The sequence below is a fragment of the Xiphophorus maculatus genome, chromosome 2 (genome assembly GCF_002775205.1).
Source record: "Xiphophorus maculatus strain JP 163 A chromosome 2, X_maculatus-5.0-male, whole genome shotgun sequence".
Taxonomy (NCBI): Eukaryota; Metazoa; Chordata; class Actinopteri; order Cyprinodontiformes; family Poeciliidae; genus Xiphophorus; species Xiphophorus maculatus.
The window spans coordinates 22,392,881-22,414,890 of record NC_036444.1 but is presented as its reverse complement, the minus strand read 5'-3'; the positions used below and the strand labels follow the sequence as shown (position 1 = coordinate 22,414,890).

At 41.6% G+C, this 22,010-nt stretch overlaps 1 protein-coding gene across 3 annotated transcripts in view; it reads left to right on the top strand.

Annotated features, from left to right (window-relative positions):
• plxnb2 (plexin B2) overlaps positions 1-22,010 on the top strand; it is a 158,008-nt gene that overhangs the window by 30,802 nt on the left and 105,196 nt on the right. For 2 of the 3 annotated variants that reach the window (XM_005796336.2, XM_023352742.1), the window contains one exon: positions 5,083-5,269. The exons of the other annotated variant lie outside the window; for it this stretch is intronic. The gene's annotated coding sequence lies outside the window, so the exon portion shown is untranslated. The remainder of the gene's footprint in view (positions 1-5,082; positions 5,270-22,010) is intronic. 3 annotated transcript variants of the gene reach the window in all.

The following is a 22,010-nucleotide window of genomic DNA, read 5'->3' as shown; positions in this document are numbered from 1 at the left end:
CCTCTCACAGGGAGCTTTCTCAGAGTCATTGTGGCAGTGTCAAACCAGCCTCCTATTTAAGCTCATTAAATCTTTCCAAGAGAATGGGAAATCAATGGTCCGTACCGGTGCGCAAGAACTTTTCTCTTAATTTAATTTCTCCTCCCCCACATATCTGTTTGCATATCTTCTCTCGTTCTCCCGTCATTTATGTCTGCTCTCCCCATCTTGTCATTCTCTAAGTGGTGGAGTGGAGAAGGCCAAAAATGGTTGCCTTCAGAAGCTATTTCAGAGTCCTGTTTGTGACGGGCACCATGGAGAGAAGCTGTCCAGACCGTTCACTGTTGTTTAGCGCCCACCAGTCACAGCAGAATTCACTTGAAAGTTTTCGGCATGCGGACCAGAGCCTTGGAGTTTGGGCTTTTGTTTCAGCCCGTGGTGTCAGGAAGCAGCTTCAGAGCAGCACAGAATGTGCTGGTACAAACATGTGCAGCATGTAGCATGCTGATGTTTTACACTTGAAAATATTCCCTCCTGCTTCCTTGATTCCTTCCTTCCTTCTTTCCTTCCCATTTTGCGTTTTCACCCCGTCTCTGTTGTTCCTACTTTTTCTAACAGCTTTTTTATTTGATTTGTATTTTAAGACCACTTTTCTGCCCATTCTTTTTGTCACGATAATTTTTGCTGGACGATAAATTGTCCTAGAGCTTATTTCGATAAACAATAACATTGTTTTTGAGACCATTTTCAAGTAATAGTAATAATGGCAAGAACACATTCTCAGAGATCAATAAACTTTAAATTTTAATGAACATTTAAACACTGGAACTGGAAGACAAATAAAAATGTAGTTTCTTTTCATTTATCATGCGATTGATCGGTGCATCTCTTCCTAAGTTGCACAAAATGACAATCGTTAACAAAACATAAGGAAATAATTTTGTTTACAGAGTTTATTTGAAATATCCAAAATGAATTAAAAAAACAACAAATAAAATTAATTATGAAGTGTCTGTAAACAAAATTCTTTCAAAAAAGGGATCGTTTAGACCAGAGCACCAGACTGACAACTTTTATCATGCAGTTTTTGGTAAAAAGAGAAAAACAATCAGTCAAGCAAATGGAAATTGTTGCATATGTTTTAATCTATCATGTAATTAATTGATTTATTGTTTATTGTGACAGGCCTACATTCACACATCCAACTTTTTGTTTATCCATGTATCCTACCATCAATTTCAGTCGTAAATCAATTCTTGTCTGTCTGTCCGTTCGTCTTTCAAATTGTTTGTCCATCCATCCATTTGTCCATCTAATGGTCTGTGTTTAAAGCACTTGATCACCATCTATCCATCCTTTCTGTTTTTTTTTTCTTTCCTCAATACCCTTATTTAAACTCTGGCCTTTGTAGAGAAGGACACCTTGGTGTCATAGTAAACTTCTGCATATAAACTATAGGATTTTGACATAAGAACAGTAAATAAAGCCAGTATACATGTGTTTGTGTGTGTTTGCCTGTGAGTACATGTCTGGCAGGGCTTTGTGCTGTTTGAAACCATGCCCTGGGACGAGGCCCACACCTTCTCTGGAGCTCCTGTAATTGCTCTTTTGGGGCCCTGACTCTGGCTCTGAGCCTGTCGCCATCACTCCTCCTGTCATCTTTTTTTTCCTGCCCTCCCTTTCTGTCTTCTTTCCCTGCATGGCTCATTATGGCTGATCCCCACCTGCCCAGTTGGGGAATTCTCCTTTATGCACATACACACTCGCGTTCAGTCATACATACAGTCAGAACCACTCAGCGGTTTTCAGAGCTGCCTGTCGCTCGGATGGTTTGTGTACTATCTGCTACAAAACAGCTTTGCTAATAGTGTTTGGCCGAGAAATGGAAACAATAGGGCCATAAAAAAGTTCCCACCTCCTGCTGGTGCAAACAGAGAGTTTTTCATTTCGTTTGTGGCTGTTAGGGCACAATTTTTCATCAAACTCCAGCCCTTCAACTGCAGCTTTTGCCTTTGTAGGCATTAGCCTCAGCCACGGGCCCTTAACCACAGGCTTCTTTTCTATTTTGAATCCAGCCTTCCTTCTGCCATGTCACCCGGCAGCCCTTTCCATGCCTATTCCCAGGGTAGTGGGCTTCGTTTGAGCGATAATGGATGTGGCCAGTTGCAGCTGCTCAGCAAGCAGGCACTATCACAGGACTTATCTAAGGACCTGAGAGTGGCCTGTGATGAATGGCTCGGAGCTGTGTGTCTTCTCCGATCAATAAGCCACTAGCACCCAGATGAGCTAGATCCCTCTTCGTTGGCGCTCCCTCCACTCCCCCACCTCATCTACTCATACATCCCCCCCTCATAATCTCCCACCATGTTTGTGAACTTTTCCCTCCAATTCTTGTTCTGACTTGGGCCATTGATCTTTTATCCTGGGCTTGTTTTAAATAAAGGCCTGGTATCTCCTTCTCCCGAGCATAAAAACGTTCTGACAGTAGTTATTACTATTCTGGTAGCCCACCTTATAAACATTTTTCCTTAGCTAGGTCAAAGCCCTGTAATCAGAAGGAACACTGGTATGAAGCACCCCACTCCTCTACGGCAGCTCTGAGGTTTCCACAGTAAATGTGACGCAGGCACAAGTCCCATGTGGATTTCTGCTTTTGTAAGGGAGAAAAACATTTGTATATGACTAACTGTTGCCGAGCCTTGCATGTCCCATACAGCCACAAACTGCTCCACCTACTCTGAAATGACACGAGATGTTTTGGCTTTTTATAAGTGTCGTGCAAACATGTGTATGAGGTCTCCTCAGACCACTACCCTGAGTAAACTGATTCCTGCTGCAGAAGGCCAAAGTGTACAATGCTGGTAAATGAGTGCATGCACTTATTATTATTGATTTAAATGGGATATTAATGTGCTTTTAATTATGCATTTTACCTGTTTTGGTGATGGAGAAATCTTATGACTTGGACCATATTATGTGTGTTCTCTGTTCCAACACAGGTTTGAAATCTCACAAAAGGGGCAATAATATGTGAAATAAACGTTTTTTAACTTTAAATCGGGTTGTGTTATTACCTCCTTAAAAACATAGCTGGAGTGTTGCCTTGATTCTTTAATACATATTTGATAAATCCTTTAATCTCCCATGGCAACCATTCAGATGTGCAAAACGCTTGGTGGAACAGAACGCTGCCTTCGTGGACGAAGCTCCTCCTTGGTGCTGCAGCTTCCACCTCACAGAGCAGCATTCCCCCTGCTGCTCCCTCGCTCAGCTCCTTCAGACTAACCAGAAGCAATTGGCACACAGCTGGTGGAACTGTGCATCAGAAGAGATCAATATATGAGCTACATCTCAGTGCAACGCTGGTAAAAACGTTGTTAAAGGGTTAATGAAGGAGCCGTGTTGTGATGACGTCCTGAAAACGGAGTGTCGGAAAAAGCAGGGGTTTCTTAAAAGGACAGGGCCCAATTTCAAGGCGTAAAATTATTAAAAGTCCTATTTGGTAATGCAGAATATTTTATAACTTAAATGGCACTATGTGTCTGGAAAATACATAATACTGCCCTTTAATAAATATATACGCACAGATTACATTTCTGATAAGTATCCCATAGTAAACATAAGAGATTGCTTGTGGATATCTATAGCCATAAGCAATCTACTGATATAAATCTGGCTGCATATATGACTACTCTTTTAATCATAATTGGTGGAGCACTTTTATATTTGGTTCATGTCCTGGGACTAAGCTTTTAAGCAAAGTCCATAAATTGTCAACACAGTTGAGGCTGGAGCCATTCCAGGAGTTTAATGTTAGTCTGCTTTATCTAATCCAAAATCAGTTTTAATGTGTGTTTGGGATTGTTGTCCTGATGGTACATATCTGAGCTCTATAATAATCTTCAAGATGCATCTGTCTGGTCGATCCACAGGAAAGTGACGTTTAAATCATCATAGACTTGAGAGGTGGTTGACCAGTACTCTAAAACTTACTCTAAAAGGCCAGACAAGAGAAAATAGTGACCAATTTGACCATAATAAGAGTCTTTGAAGATCAGAGTGAAGCTGTAAAACACGAGGTCATTGTAGCATCTCTCAAACATGGTGGTGGTGGTAGCATCATACTGTGCTGCTGTTTACTTTCAGGGGTAGTAGTGAATTGCAATAGTGAAGTGGAGGAGTTGAAGGCATCTAAAATCAACAAACAGATGGTTGATCCAAGTTGGCGTTTGTACAAGACGATGATCCCGAGGCCTGCTCCATGTTGGCCTCAACTGTAACTGTTCTGAAAATGCATGACCTACCATTAAAAGCTAAATCTCTGGCAGGAATCCAACCGGTTTGATTGAGCTCTACTCTTTCGAAGAAAAACTATAGGCAGATATACAACGAGAATTTTGCCAGAACCTAACTAAATATCAGTGAGGTGCATTTTATTTTAGTTTTTTATAATCAAGGAAAAAATAATTTAAAGTCCTCTAAGGTTTAAACTAATCACCTTCATGCTGATGTGTGAAAGTGAACTTGTGATTGACAGCGTGGGGCTGGCTTTTGATCTGCATTTTCTTCAGTTTCTGAGGACTTGCCGATCAAAAGAGCAGAACAGAAAGTCTTTTTCCTTCCATCCCTTAGGGACTCGTAGTAGTGCTTCCTCCTCTCTTCCCTCTCATCTCTGTCTCCTCCCGTCCTGCTTCTCTTCTCTCCCCTGTAGCTCTAATCTTCCCTCTGATCTGCTGTTGTCTCTGTCACAAAGAGCAGAATCTCAGCCTGATAATTGCATGTCTGCCAGCCACCACACCTGTTGCTGTCACTGCAGCTGTGTTTTAGGGTGGGGGTGTGGCGCTGCCCTCTGGCCTCTGCAGCTCCAACTCTCACCTCCACCACCTTTGCCGCAGGTATAAACCCACAGGGACGTGGAGAGTGTGATTTTTGGGGGCGGTGGGTACCTGCGGAGTTGAGTCTGTTTCCACACTTGATTGTGTTCATCTGTAACCTTCAGTCCCACCTTAAGCATAAGGTGTAGACGCGTCTTCTCAAACTGTCGCCAGTAATGACAGCCTCCCCTCTCACCTTCTAATCCTCCCGTCTTTCTTCCCCCTCCAGAGCCCGAGCCCTTAATGAAGCCGGGGGTCAGCGGCAGTGTGTGGCTAATTGGCCAAGTTCGCCCGGGGCTGGGGCTACCTGTGATTGAAGTGTTCAGTGAGCACAAACTGTGCAGCCGCCACTGCACCCTACTCTGTTCCACTCCAGCAGCCAAGACGCACCCTGCACCCCTGTCGGCCTCTCTCTAGTGAGTAGCAACTCAAGGTCGTTTTATTTTCGCTTATCCTCTCATTTACTTGCACCACTTTGCTATGTTCTTTTACTTTTTTTTTCTGTACAAAGAAAAATTCATCAGGGTCTAGCTATTTTCTGGACCACCAGCTCTGCCCGTCACACTTTTCTTTTTTTTTTTGTTAGTAAAAACTTGTCACAATTTGTGTACTCTTTCCTGAGCTGTATTTTTGCTGCTAGACTCTGTAGACTCGGTCCCTGCATTTCCTCACTTTCTCCGGCTCACACTCTGCTCACACTCTTTGTCCTCACTAAACACAGTTGGATTTAAGTAATTTTTTATGGTCTCCCATTGGGCTGCAGCCAAGGTGGGAGGGGGAAGAAATAAAAAAGCATTTCAGCTCCTGTTTTTCTCCTGATGGGTGAGTCAGTTTCAGGCCAGGCCTCGGTGTTTCAAACTGCTTTGAGTAAACAGCAGGGTGTGGAGCTAATGGTGTGGAGGTGGTATAATTACTGGGTTCCTATGCTGTCTGAAAAGGTATTGAATTTGAAATGGTGTTTTTTCAGGTCTGAATAAGGACGGAGAAAGAAAACTGTATTAAAAAAATAGCACTTTCAGTACTTCATTTTATATCCCACCGTTTCAGGGGAAAAAGTTCCCCAGCTTTAGATATTCAATTATAATTCTACATCAATACAATTTGAAAATGGTGACTATTAAACTAATACGTTTTAGCTACCTTTATCCCTTTTCATGCAATTCTCAAGCTAAGGCGCATACATTCCTTCGTTTCTTTGAAAAATGAGTTTAACAGACAGAACTGTTGGAGATTTCAAAAAAATAATGTACAGAAGTATGGTATTTTCACTTGAAATGTGCATAGGAACCCAGTAATCAGTCGAGCCTCCTCTTTTCACTTGTTGACCGTTTTGCTCCCTGTTGTTTATCCATATTAAAAGTTCTGGAGGAAAGAAACTGAACAGCGTCGAGAAGAGAAAGTAGTTCTGTTACCCAGCAGATAGCAGCTCAGCTCACCTGGGAGATATGCTGGCAGTAGCTACCTCCAAAATACCAGCAGGTGTTTCTATTTGTTTGTTTGTTTTGTTATGGATGTGGGGCATTGCTGGACAATAAATGGTCAGCGCTCTGTTTCAGGAAACTATGCCCCAATTACAAGCCAAGCCTTGCCCTACAAGTTGAGGCAAGTTCTCAAAGTATTAACTCAGTCCGTTCTGGTGAAACTTTATGTGGGCTCTATTAAGATCTGTTTGTTTATTAAGGGATATGAGTAATTAAATCTGCTCCGATGCTCATTAGCTGAAGATCCCCAGTAATTAACTGCTGCTGTAACGGTTTTTACGGAGAGCGCTGTTAAAACTTTTTCTTTACGCGTTTAATTGAAGAGGAGAAACGCTGCTCTGCTCATCCAGTCAAAGAGATGAATTAAGGTGAAGAACGTCGCAGCATAATTGTGACTGATGTATCAAGGCTTGTCTGATATTTCTCACTCTGTCACTAACAGTTTCTGTGGTGTTTAAGTCCCAAAGCTGTCAGAAAGCTTGAGGAGTTGCTGATTTCTCTGGATGCCTCTTACTCATCTGTGTAGTGCTTATCTTGACAGATGACTCCTTCTCCTCCCCGCCCCCCCCTAAATCTTCCTCATTATCAGCTGTTTGCTTTGGTCATTACTGTTCTTCACTTTCCACCACATTTCCTGCAGTCCTCGGTGCCCACCAGCCAGCCCTCTGTTGTTACAGATAAATAAAATGTTGGATAATTTGAAATCTTGGCTACCCCAGGTGCCAGAGCGCAGGCATCTCTCCATCCCCGTTCTATTAAGTGAGCGCAGCCAGAGTGAAATATTTAAACTACACGTGTGACCCAAAAATGCATCCCATTAAACATTCACACTCCTTATTTATGGAGTTTTCTCTGTTTATCCCTTTTGTTGTTTACACTCTTCATCTCATGTCCCAGAAGATGGTATAAATGTCATGGTAATGACATGCTTTTTGCTATCCATGAGGATTAAGAAGTGTCAATCATTTTTCCCAGGAGGCTTTGCAACGGCGCTACCCCAGAGCAAAGAGCTACATTGGGGATGAATGAATTAGCATGCACTATATCAAACAAATGTTTTTTAACCCTGGGGACAGGGTGGGGCCTGTAGCTTTCTATTCTCTTGTGCAACAGAATGTTGTAAATTTTAGATTGATTTTCTTTTTTTTTTATTTAAAAAAATCACATTTTTCCCGTTATTCTGTATAGCAAATGGTAATCAAAGCTGTTCATGTTGTCTTGTGAAACTTCACATCGAGCTGCACAGATCAAAAACATTTTTTTTGTCAGATTTTCCGATTGCTGGATCTTTTTGTTTCTTTGACTTGGCTTTATGCTGAGTTTAACTGCTTTTGCTTTCTCTTTAGCCATAGTAACTTTAGTAATAGAAAAAAAAAATCTATTTATTATAGGAGCAGTGTGTGTTTGAGAGTCCAACCCGTGTAAAATAGGGATTTACTGTATCAATGATTTTTGATTTGACCTTTGAAACTGCTGTTTCAAGTTAGTGTTGCGCATAGAGCTAAAACGACACTCCGTCTGATCCTCAAAGGAAGAGCCTTACCTTAACACTGAGATTTATCAAAGGCTGCCAGGATGACGGACAGGTTTATAGTTTGAAGAGATGGAACAAAGTGCCTTTTCTGTTCTCCGTTCACCTTTTCTGTTATCTGCTTAACAAACTCCAGACGTGTCTCTATGTCCTACGAACTGGTTTGCTTTTAAATATCTCTTGGCATCTCTTTGTCCACTTTTTTTTGTTTCTATTTTGTCATTTATCTTAAAAACACTGAGCTTTGAGCCTTCAGTCAGTAACATCAGCCACACTGATAAGATTTGTAATTTTCTTGTTAGTGGTCAAAGCAGGCTAAACTGAAAATATTCCCACAGCCAGCAGGTTTCTCATTGCATCACTTTTTAAGAAACCTCCTGCATTTCTTCAGTTTTAAGGAAAATCCCAAACTCTGACTCTTTGTAAGTGATGATGGATGATGATGATGGTAACAAGATAAGATTAAATAAATTTGTCATGCTAAAAAAGTTATTGTTTTTTCTTGCAAGGCTACTCGTCATGTCTTTTGACTTTTATTCTTAGTTTTGTTTTTCCTCCCATGAGCTACATGACCTCAGACCTGTTTATTTTTTTTGTCTCAATGATAATTACATAAACTAACTCCAGGCTTTAAAGATGCATCATCACCATGCAGGTTTTGACTGTTGAAGCTTATATAGACGCCTAATAAATGTTGGGAAATGGTTAAAAATGCTCATATGTCCTCCAGACACATGTGCTGGTGGATAAACTTGGCTGCCTCAGGCCCCCACAGAAATGGCACCTCCTTCACCCACCGCAGTTCGGTCTTGCTCATCACACTTTGGAAATGTCACGTCCTTGCGGACCTAAAATAATAGAAAGCACCTTGTTCCTGACTCATCACTGCCCCTCCGCCCGCGGGCCCACCTCCAACACGGTGCTGCAACGTTCCAGTTTTCCATCGCCCCCTGCAAATATCCAAGCTGTCGAGTCGGACCGGGCTGATCGTTTTCGTGCCAGGGCACAGTTGGAACGGATCTGGCCTCCAGGCCACATATACTGCTCCTCTCCAGGCCGTGCAAACAAGGCCTGCCCTGCGCAGCTGTCATTTACATGCTAAGAGCTTTGGATTTCTACAGTGCGTTCCTTTTTTGTAATTATGTTTCCATTTTTTTTTTTTGTGATGGGTTATTTCTTTGGAACGTGTTAGCGCTGCATGCTTTACAGCTTTCTGAGCGCGAGTTTCCGTTTTCAGCTCATTCTGTGAATCACTGAATTTGCACTGAATCATAGAGATCAACAAGGTGTGCAATTGCATATTTCTGAATAGATTGTGCAGATGCTTTTTTTTCTTTTTGTTTGCTCTGCCTATTTTGCAGCTTCTACACACACGTGTTTGTCCTTTTTGAATCAGCAGGTGTAATAACGGTCGTCTTTCAGTGGATCGTACGAGCCATAAAATACCCCGAGATAATCACCACATCTGCAGCTTTTGTTAGGCTGGGAACTGTGGCCTTCAGGAATTACAGGAACATAACATGAGCAACGAGAGGAGGGTGAAGGGATGGCTCGTTGAAAGACGGATCCCAGACGAGCCTCTCAAACAGTTTCATGTCAAATCCACAGACATACAAATCTCCACAATGATCTGCCAAGTTTCCGGAGAAATCACTGGAGCAGGAATAGCCGAATTTCACACCCCCGCCCCGATCCCTCTCCTTGCCTCCCTCCTGTCAGCCATCACTGGACGCCGCTTGGCAGTCGGGGGTGATGGGGAACATCTGTGCAAATCAGTGTGGTTGAATACACTTAACCGATAAGAAGCTGGTGTTTATTTCAATATTTTTGGAGACGGCTTTAAAATTGAAGCAGTTTTGTCATTTAATTTCTGCACATATCAAGTTGTGGAATGATTGAAATTTTAACTGCTAGTGGAGGAGTAGATAACACACTTCCTATGTAGCTAAATTACTTCCTGTGGCTGACAAAAACAAAGTCACTGTTTTTTGCATATACTGTATGTGCACCATCAGTTCTCTGTTCGCCTAGTTACTAGCTTATCATCAGGAAGAAAAAAAAACAGTGAGAGTGATTCAGCAGGTCTCTGGACGCTCCTCTGCAGCTGCCAGAGATGTGAGCGCTCGGAGTAACTGAAGTCTCTTTTATTTGGTTGCTCCGTGGAATATAAATAATGAAATGAAGCTCGTAATTGGTGGTTCTCAGTAATTAGGACCAAGCTGTCAGCTAGTGAAGTTGCCTCAGTCTGATGGCGCAGCAGCCAGGGCAGTAATTACTATTATCTATGGGGGTTTGTTGACACAACAATAATCCCGTTCTCAACCAGGATAGTGGGGCTTATGTTTACTGTCGCAAGTGTTAAAAGTTTTTCGCAGAAAACTGTGATAAAGACGCATCTTTTTTTATATATATATACATTTGCTCTAAGAATCTGTCAAGTGGGCAACATCAACTCTCCGCTGTAAATGGAGCAATAGGCTCCTTTCCTTGAATTTTCCACTCAATAACTGAGAAGAAGCTTGTCCATATTTTCATTAGTAAAACATTTTTTATTTATTTTTCTCTTTTGCCAGCGTGACTTCCAACCATAAACAGCATTATCAACCATTTCAGCAGGTTCTTAATGCCCCTGTAATCCTGTCATTTCACTCTTGGATACTGCAGGGGTTATCCTCGGTTTGGGGCATATCTGCCCACCTGTCTCTGCTCCTCAGTGTGAGAGATTGGATTCCCCCAACTTCTCATCTGCCTCCATCTCTATACATCTACACACACCCCGACACACACACGCCCACACACATCCCATCACCCCTAGGATTTTGCTCATCTCATCCGCCTCATAGTGTAAATAGCCTGATCTGACCTTAGGATATATGTGTGTATATATGAATAAAAATGTACATGTATGGGATGATGGTGCTACAGTCCTTGTGTGTAGTTTAGGATTATTTGTTATTGATGGTATAAGTTCTTTAAATTGAGATTTTGTTGTATTTTTATTGGACAGATTTTAGTTGATGCAAGCTGCAGTTTTCCTGCTTTCTGCTTTTCTCATAAATTAGACATGTAAATTTACTAATATGACAATGAATATTCAAAAAGTTCAAAGTTGTTGAGCTTTTTCCGTATCCCAAAAAATCCACAAATGAAGTAAAATCCTCCATGTTCTAGGGCATTGGCATTTATAAATAAAGCCAGATTTTTCCCCAACAAGACATTTAAAATCAATATCATTGTTGATGGCTACATCAGATTGTTAAATCATTACTTTATGGTAACTACACAGGCGCCTTGGGTAGCCTTTTTTTGTTGCACAATTCCATTTTTAAAAGACTAGAGTTTCTCAATATACTGAACTTCAATCATAATCTCAGTAACGGTGTCTGCAAAACTATTATTGTAGAAAGAATGCTTGGATGCAGTTATTGATGGGGTGTTATATATCGAGCGACACGCATTCAAACTCTGCATACCAATAATATATTTGAAAAGTCGCAGGGATACTTGCTGCCCTTTATGCCCTCGTCAGATGCATATCTTACTGGATGAGAAACTTGCAGAAAATATGAAGACATTGCAACGATGAAAAATAAAGAGAGGAGTCGGGATAATGTAGATCAGTTATAATTGTTATCACAAAAATCAGCAATACTATAGCTGCTACAGACCAGGGGAGATGCCACTTCATGTATAGACTTGGATATGATTTCACCAATATGTCAAATAAAGACAAAATGATAGTTGACCTTTTTAAAAATGCGATATATCTGTCTGCTATCTATTTTTGCACTATTGGCACATTTAACATAAATAAAACGGCTTTTTCTTTATATATTTTCTATGGAGTTGGTGGTCCTGTACTTTTCCAAAAGGAAATCTCAATAAAAGATTGAGGAAATCTCAATCTTTCCAGTGTGCTGGAAATGTTTTTCCTATGCTTCCTAGCAGGTGGAATCAGACTGTCAAAATGTACCAAAACAGAGCAACTCTGCTGCAAGATGTTCGGCTTCCTGTTATCTGCTGATGTCTCATTCCTTGTTGCAACAGCTTGACTGAACATCAGAAAACTGTTTTCTTTCTTGAAGCTGCTAAAAGCTCTTTCCGTTTCTCTAGTTTCAGCTTTCAACAAACCTTTGATAATAAAAATAATAGTTGTTTTCACACAGTAACAACTTCATCACTGAAGAGTGACACTATTGGTGCAGCCTGCTTATGCTTCCTGCATTTGCAGATTAGAACATTTTTGCTGGACTTCAAGGGGTTTTAGCAGTCAATATTTATTTGTATAGGATGGCAAGGCAATGTTACAACATCTAGGTACCGTATTTTTCGGATAATAAGCCGCTACTTTTTTCCTAAGCTTTGAACCATGCAGCTTATGGCCTGGTGCGGCTTTTCTGTGGATTTTTCCTCAACCACCAGGGGGCTCTTCAGCAGAAAGTAAATCACTGGAAGTCAAAATTTGAAATCAAATAAGAAAGTGCTGATTTTTATTTAGAACAAGCACATGCTAGCATCAGGCACGGCGGAGAAACGTTTTCAAACTCATACCCCCTCATCATGGAAACAACACGAAGAAGTTCATATGATGCAGCTTTTAAGTTGAAGGCTATCGATCTGGCAGTACAGGAGGGAAATGGAGCCGCTGCATGTATGCTCGGCGTGAACGAATCTGTGGTTCGGCGTTGGAGACGGAGGGCTTAATAAATCCAGCAGATTTATTAAGAATGCAGCCTTCTGCTTCGTCCTTGTGGAAAACCGAGAGCGGTGGAGATACCAGCAGCTTATATATGTACGTTTCCAATTTAAAAAAAAAAAACTTTGTAGGTGCAGCTTATAGTAAAGTGCGCTCTATAGTCTGGAAAATACGGTAGTCGTTTTAAACATTTATTTTCTGCTGCTTTTGAAAGATTTAATTTGGAGTTTCCATCTAAACTAACTTTAGTATTCTATATTACTTTACTAAATGTAAACCTCCCTTCCTGTGTATATTGGCTAAAGAAAGTAGATCTTTACTTTAATTCTGGTTCCCAAAAAGCTGCCAACAAATTCCAAATCCAGCATATGTCCAAGCCAAAGGCTGAAAGCTCAAAAGGACTTTGCTATTCGGTTGTACTCGGTCAAGCGTTCCTGTTATCTGTACGCCTTGCTTTCTCTCACTCTCCTGCAGCCGTAATGAACTGCAGACATATTAAACTATTGTACACAGTCTCTGACTGGCTGCTGCTTAAATGTAAAATTGCCTGAATTTGCTCACCAGCTGATTTCTCATCACATGTCTATATCTAACCCAGAAGATGAAGGAAATGAATGGGCAGAAAACCCAGGCGATAATTCTTTCCTCTGCTTTCAACCGAAGTAATGAGTCTCTGTGACCTCTTGTTAGAAGGTGCACCGTGTTATTATTGGGTGAATAGAATGGAGAGTCAAACGTGAGCAAAGGTTGGACGTGTTACTGTTTTCATCTATACAGTGACACACAAGCCGCAACTAGCTGTGACTCTGAATTAAACATGTAGCGCCTGATAGCCTGAGGCATGATGGACATCCAGACATATTGGGAGGCAGAGAAAATGCATTTTTAAGTACGCTATTTATGGCGAAGATATTGTATTCATTTTATTATACGAAAACATCCATTACTTTTTGAGTGAACGGCATGGGGAGTGTGAGGCCGGCAGAGTGCAGCTCAGAGTAATAACAACAGTGCGTCTGCTCTAAATGAGCCAAGGAAAAGAGCAGCTTCCTGTAGATATTAGTTTCCTTTGAAGGGGTGCTCAGGTCTGGTGATATGCTTTGTGAGGAGTAATAAAGAAATATATCTGTTTTTATTGTGCCTTGGCGACACAGTTATGTTTAGATCTGGCATAAGGAGCTAGAACATGCCGTAAAATGATATTATGGCCCATTAGGTGGGGGCCCGGGCTAAGCGTCGCTAGCAGTAAGTGGGTATTGGGGGTAATGGGGCCGCGGCGTATTGTCTGTGATCTGCTCTTTCACTTCTCTCTGATTGAATCGTCTACATCACTGGCACTCCATCTCCTGGGGAACCGCAGTAGACAGGGTGATTTTGGCTGAAGACATCACTCTGTCAAACATGGGAGATAAGAGAATAGGGTGGGGGAATTGGAACGAGCACAACCTGAAATGTAAAGGAAGCATGACGTATGGGGTTTATAACCAGCTTGGTGTGCAAAAAGAGCTGACCTAAAAGTGTGTAGATCTGTTTGTTTTGAAATCAAAAGCAGCTTTCTGTGAGCTCTCACAACAAAATGCAGAACACAACAGGGTTTACTGCGGTTGAAAAATAAAAAGCACATCTTCCAACTACTATGTTGGGCTTCGTTTTTTTTGTCCTGCGGTACAACTAAAAGCAGCAGTGGTGTCCAGTGCCAGTTGTCCCTAATGGCTGTTCTGCCCGTTAGTTTCTTTTCCTAGTTCAACACAACTTCAAAAAATAAATGGTTCATTATTACAGACCTTGGTGAGATGCTGTGAAAATAATTCAGCCATTTCAATGAGCTGTGTTGGACAGATCTAAAACAGGCAGGACTCTGCCCCTTTAGTACTGTTCTACTCTCCTACCTGAAAGGGATACTTTATTCTTTTAAGTGAGGTTTTGTGAAGCTATCAGTAGCTGCTTTGTTACCTGTATTAAGCAGATCTAGTTAAGTGCAGCTCTGTTATCTCAGCCGTATAACTGTGATGGAATTACGGTGACTAAGGGTGACGCTGTGTAATTTCACTTCATCAATTGCAGCTCTAGTAAGAATACCTTTTAATATTTTAGAAGTAGTTTTTTTTCCCCTAATAGCTAGTTGTAAATGCAAGAAAAACGCCCTCTAAATTGAAATTTGAGCAGTAAAGTTGTTGACCAGTGCCAAATTTAGTATTCAATATGGCTCCCATGTCTATAAAATATGGTGAAAGTTGTAAATATAAATTTATTAGTACCGCTCACAGCTTGTAAGTCATAAAACCAGTTGTAAACACTGCAGTGTACAATATCCATCAGCTGTTTCTCTCTATTTTAATGTGTGTCTGTTCACCAAATCCCAGGTCCGACTTGAGAGACATCTAGAAGGCTGCAGTCGCCAAAAACTGAGTAAAGTTTTTCATTTTGAATCAAGTGATCGTTTGTGCAGTAGCATTAAAGATGCTACATTTTTGTAGTCTTCCAGGTCTTTTATTTTGAAAGTATCGTGACAAGAGTCATACAGCCAGAAGACTCGGACAAAGTAATTTTTAAATAGTCAGATGGGCGTTCATTGGTTGATAAAATAATGTCTCTTGCCATAATGTAGAGGTTAATTACCTTCTAACATACAGTTACATCCCACAGATCTTTTTGTTTGAGTCTAGTTGAATTCCTGGGATCAACCAACTTACTGGCTGTAGGTTTTTTACAGCTCTAATATTTCTCTTTTTTTTTCTTTTTACTTTTCTACAAATCCACTGTGACATAACATCTTTCTACTGGTTAAAGAACTACAGAGAACCTCATTTTAAAAATTTAATACTCTCTTTTTAGTCACTTGATGCCTTCCAGGTTCTTTGTCCTTTGACTTGATTATTTCAGTCTTGCTGGTCTCAGTCTTCTTGTTGCTGCCCCTCTGCTGGTGGGGATTTTCTTAGTGGAAATAAGTGGGAGGGGTGAAGGTTTTTGCCCTGGCAAAATCTCAAACATGGCCTTTCTTTGGGATCTGCTCACTGCAGCAGGTATGAAGGCATAAATCAGAGCAGCTTCCTGCTTAAGGCTCATCCACACTGAGTGTAAACTCTGTGTAAACCGCTATCACTTGTCAGATTACACCTCCTCAGTTACACGTTGAAAAGCCAAGGCATTGTGTTTGGGGGGCATAGTTTATCTGTTGACCTGCAGAGCTAGCATTCGAGCTCAGGAAGTAATATGAACCAAGCAGCTGAAGAATTCCTGGCATTTTGAACAGAACCAGATGTTTCTGTGTTTTTGTTCTCACTGAGCCACACAATGTGAGCCCTTACATTTTTTAACCAGCATGTAAGGCAAAAAGGACCTGCATGAATTTGTTTCTAAATGAAAACTTGCACACATGCAGTACATACCATGAAAAAACCTGCAGGAAATTTTGACTTTCATAATGGAACGAGATGATGCGATAAGAAATGTTGATAAGCCAGAAATGGCTGCTGCGTAGCATGCTGGCCAAGCCGCCCTCTGTCCTGACATAGATTACCAGTAGATTACCATTCAGACTGCGAAGATGAGATGAGCAACATGCATATCTCCACATTTTTCCACACTTTTGGTTGCCAAATTTCCTAAATCTCTCTTTGCGTTGATTTTGACAGCCTAAGAGAAGTTCTGCCAGAAGGACGCTGCTTATTTTATTAATAAATCAGACTTTTTAAACTTCAGTTCTTGAGGCTATGGTAAACTCTTCTGTGCCAAGAGTTCTGAAATTAGAATAACTTAATGAAACATGATTAATTATACCTGAGATTTAGTGCTGCTGTTTTTCTCTGCCAAGAAAATGTCAGAAGTTTGGCAGATGGAATAACAAAAGCTGAGGATATGTTTGTCTTCTAATGCCTTTTGAGTAGAAACTGTTCTTTGCAGTGTAAAACGTCAGGCTTGTTTCTGTCATTACACCCACATTGCATAAGTGCTGACCCCAAGGGGACGACTGAAAGACTTGGATGATCCTGCCAGGGCCACACAAAGGCTTTTCAAATTTATTCATTGTCCGAAAGCCTTGTTCCTCCTCCTCTTTTGGCCCAACTGTACCATCAAAGGAAGTGGTGTTCACCGTCTGAGGATTTGCTAACAGGAATGTGTGACTAAGTGTGTGCGTGCACGTTGCCTGAACATGCAGGCCCGTATCAGCCATCACCACAGGAAATGACCAGCCGTTTGCTTTGAAGTCCCAGCAGAGAGTTTTTCATTATTCCCGCTATCTCCAGAGACACGAAGCGACAGATTCTTCCTCCTCCTCCTCAACCCACAGATACGCTGTGCGCTCACCCCTCCGCTGTTCCACGCTCTGAGCGGTGCCACCAAATGTCTGTTAAAATGCAGAACAAGCGTCTATTAGCATAGAAAATGGCAATGCAGGTTGCCACCGGGCACAAACCTCACCACTAACCTCTTACGTCTACACACCATACTTGCCTGAAAAGCATGAGAGGGCATGTGTAATTGCATTTTCTTCACCTCTTGCAAGAAACGGGGAATTCTAAGATTCCCCAACCTTGGCTCATCCTTTCCTCTTCCTCTTTATTTTGCATTCCCACTTGCCTCACTGCACACCTCCACCTTATTGAAACCTCCTCCTCCTCTCCTTAACGCTCCTAGCATGTTGAAATGTGTGGTGTGTGGAGATGAAATTAATTGGATCCAACCGTAAAAATGTTCAGCTTCCCCATGGTGTGCTGCTGTGTGAGGCAGGATTGGCACACTCATAGCAGATCCTTCTGCAAAAGCCTGCTCTGCTGCCGCTTTGTGCCAATCCGAAGCCTTGCTTCCTACACACAGTCTTGCGTGGACTGGGGTGTCATGCAAAAACGGTTTTGCATGACACCCCTCCAGAAACTCTCTTTCCCTTGTTCCTATATAGCAGATGCCTTTTACCAGTGTCTTATAGAAGTTGTGTGTACAACTTTGAGAGCAGAGAAGGAGATGTTACTCTGCCAGCAGGGTGTATGCCAAGGCATCATGCCTGTGTTGGGTGTGGTTGAAATCTGGGTCAGGAAATCCCCCGTTGAGATTATTACATGCAGAAATGGTAATTGTTCCACCAACATCCGCGTTAATGAAAACACTAGCCTTCGTCTTCTGAATGTACATCGTACATTAGAGTGACAGTCATAATGACAAAATAACTAATCTGCTAATATCAGTGTAATCTAGATTGTTTGATAATGGAGGCTTTTTAATTAGGAAGCAAAACGAAAACCATGGGCTTTAATCTGTGTTTAGGAGCTTACAAAGCATTTCTTCCTTGAAATCTTCTTAATTTGTGTCCCAAACGTCCATTTAAGGCATACGATTTAATATAGATTTTTATGTAACTAACCAGCCAGTTACCACCAAGTAGGGAAGAGCCACAAAATCAATGACATGATCAATATCAGTAGAAAATACTTAACAATAGAATGTTTGATCATTTTACTGGACTTCAATCCAGAACAGCATGGCATTCTGGGGGATGTAGGCAAAAAAAGGCTGCCAGCTCAGTGTGTTAGTGGCATCAACCAACCAACTAACTCGTTGGTTACGTAGCAACAACATGTTGAGTAACTTGCGCAGCAGCAGTTTTAGGTATTAAGACAAACAATGATGTGAAGTGACTTTTTGTCACCAGTTTGGTAGTATTTCACCAATACTACCAAACAAAAATGTTTTGTTTACAAACAAAACATTTTTTTGCTTGTATTTAAAACAAAAAAATCAATAACCAAGTCTTTGACTATTTAAAAATAAACAGATTAATGAATTGAAGCAACTGAATTGTAGCATCAATATATTTTAGTAAATCACACAGTCTGTAGGCACTCTATTAAACACAAGGTGTCGCTGTTGAGAAAATGACGCAACTGCACAACATAAATTGCAGGAAAAAAAGAATAAACAAGAAGTACTCTTTGTATACAAAAACAAATGGTACACATTCAAACTTGTATGTGTGTGATCAACACAAACGTAAGTGAACATACTAAAATAAACACCACCCTCTGACTTGGAGGATGTTTGGTTTGCATAAGAAATACAAACCAAATATAAACAGTTAAGGCTGTAATGGATTATAGGTTTAATATCCAGCTTTAATGTTTTGAGCTGTCTAAGTTTGCTGATGCTCATTACTAATGCTTCATCTGTCCAGAGGTTGCTGTTTGTTTCTCCTCCCTGCCGCATCAGTGCTGGGCGTCTGTTGTTTTTTGACTTCTCTGTTTGGCCTTCTCGCTCGTCCTGCCGGCTGGCTGTGTCTGATTTATGACAGTCTGGAGCTAATGGCACAGAACCAGGATTTGTGTCCGTGGTGTTGTGACTGGGCTGGTGCCGGCTCATTGGCCTCCTTGCTTTGCTCTGTCCCTCTTCGTCTCTCTTCTTTTTTTCTTTCCTGCTCCCTCTAGGTGTTGAGAGAAACAGAGGGAGATAGGCGATGAGTGACTGTGCTGTTGATCAGCATCCCCATTCGCCAGCCCATTCGTCTTCATTCCCTCCACATCTTTACGCCAGATGAGCCGGGATGAAGGCTGGCAGGGGAGCTGAGCTGACTCACCTTCAGACAAGGCCACCAGACCTTACCTCACCTTTCAACCCTTTTCATTTCTCTCACTCCCCCAACGCTTCCCCCCTCGCACGACAACACAGCCTAGACGCTGTCCCTTCTTGTAGGAGCACAAGGCAGGGGCCAGCCTGTGAGGCCAGCAGGGGGCCTTGTATGTGGAATTGTGTTAATTAGCACAGCAGTCTGGAGACGGAAGCCACGTTATCTGCTGCCACCACCCCCCTTCTTCATACCTCCCGTTCCTCACTTCCTCTTTCCCTCTCTCTGAGCGTCTCTCGAGGTTGCTACCATCATGCCGCTTGCGCCTCCAGGTTTGTGAAGGATGTCGCTGCCAGCTGTCTTTTCATGGACGAGTGCCAACTTCTTTTGGTGTCTACTGTTTGCTGTCAGTTGTTCGTTTATTCCCATTTCTCATTCCGTTTTTCCTCACTACCTTCCGTTGTGTAGCTGTTAATAAACTCTTTTCTCTTCAGTTCATTTTTGAATTTTTCTGCATCACCTTGGGGGGAAAGGGTTTTTGTGGAGCTCTCATGGCACATTTGTTTAGCTCTAGAAAGGTCGGGTAGGCCAGAGGTCACTCAGGTCGGCAGACTGTCTGCACACCGGCTATGCAATCTGTGAGCAGTGTGTTGAGAGCAAAATAGACTCAATTTCCTTCACACCCCAGTGCTGTTGGCTTTATACAGCATCAATGGTCAAGATGGCTCAAAAAGACAACCAGGGCTTTTACACTGACCTGTCATTTTTGTTTACAGATATGCCTTTATTAATGTTTATACAAATCAACCAATCACATGAAAGCAACTCAACTCTTTGTCATTCTGGGTAAATACAACCAAAACAAACCCAAGAGTCTAACTCTAGAGGGAGAAATGGCTCGTGACCTTTCATCAAAGACAAAAGAAAAATTCCTACAATGGAAAAAAATCTGATGTCACTCCATTTTTGTTTAAGAAAGAAGTTGCACACATGTCTTCTTCAGAGGTTTGTGTGCTGTTTACTTCAGTGGTTCTTGGTGCAGCACCACCACAGACAAGGGACTGAACAGGTTTTCCAATTGATCTGAAGCGTTTGACGCTTCAGATCAACTATGTCAAACGCAGTGCAGTGTGAAAGTGAACCACAGTAGCTGAAAATGTAACAAATGTTGCAATTTTGGTCGCCAGTCAAACCAAGTCTACCAGACGATTAGGTATGAAACATCCTTAGAGGCTTCCTATTTACTGGGATATTCTAGCACCACCATCTTCCAGGTTTACAGAGAATGTTGCGTGAAATATCCAGGAGGGGCTGATGTGTGGATAGAAGTACCTTATTTATTTCATGTCATAGAGTTAAGCTAATACTCTATGTCCCAAACAAGACAGGTTCATTTTACTCCCAATGGCCCTACATAGTCACCAGACTTTAGTCCAATAGAGCAGCGTTGCGATGTGATGGACCTGGAGATTCTCATTGTGGACGTGCAGCTGACAAATCAGCAGCAACTAAGAGATGCCATCATGTAAATATGAATCTAAATCTCTGAGGAATGTTTCAGACACCTAGTTGCATTTGTCACAAAGAATTAATGCAGTTCTGAAGGTAAAAGAAGACGTAGCTAGTAAACTGCCCCATGAGAGTGTATATTCGATCAGGACAATGAGATTCCCAATAAGCTTGCTGCTTCTCTTCATGACCTTCCTCTCTTCCCAGCAGGCCGAGCAGGTCATTTTCTCCGTGCAAACGCTTCTTCCACTGTGTCTTCATCCCTGATTGAATTCTTTGCTCCATGGGTGAATTGTAGCAAATTTCATTCCTGAGTTTTAGACGGAGTGAGAGAATCAGAGACAGAAGCAGGAGGTGAGCCGGTCCACTATTATACACGTGACTTATGAAAATGTGCATTTGTCGCTCACACAGACCAGCTTCATTCAGTTAAAGGAAAGTAGGGTCTTCTGTTTGTCTAGAGACTTTGAGCTCGACTGTCTGTGGGAATTTTGGTGTGTTTGAGGGTGAAAGGGATTCGATTTATTTAAATGTTTGTGCTTTAGTTGTTGAGAATCCCAGTCTGCCATGCTGTGAAGCGCTGCACTTTGTTTGACCCTGGACTCCTTATGAAGTGGTGTCGTGAGCCAATTTTAGCATACATCTATTCCAAATAAAGACATAAAACCCACCCTCTTGTGGAACTGAAGCCATGTCTTCTCCATCCACAAACACACATCGCTCACACAGGGATTTCAGCATTTGCTCCTGAGTACTTTAGCTTTGTAAATAAAGCTCTTTTTGTCTGTGATTGTTTTGAATAATCTGTTGGCTGTCTTTTTTAAAGGACACACTGGACGATGCTAATTACGCCTTTAAATAAGAACTTCTTTGTTTGAAGTAACCTCCTTCCAAATCAGTTTTCTACAAAACCACTTCTATTCATCTTTGTTGTTTTATCTTTTTATTTTGTCTGTCTGTTTCTCCGTTATCCGTCCTTTCACGCACAGAGAGAGCTTTCCGCTGTATTCCACACACGGTTCGTTTGGGCTTTTGAGATATTGCATTTTAAAATTCTCTCACTGATGAAGTACTTTGATACCCTTGCTAAAGTAAACCAATTCCACTGTTGGGGGAATTAGGCCTGCTTTTGTACCCTTAAACTCCCCTGGTGCTGTGCAGTACTGTGATATGGCTTTCTCTCAGAAAAATAGTGGAACAAGGACAGAGCTAGTGGGAGGGAGACCGTCTCTGATCTTCTGACTCTTTCGAAACCTTCTGTGTGGTGCTGACCCAACACATTAACACTCGCAAACATGTACATTTCTCACATCTAGAGTTTGACAGAAGTTGCACTGCTTGCTGAGAGAGGCTTATGAATAGGAACAGCAGACTGAAGCTGAAAAGA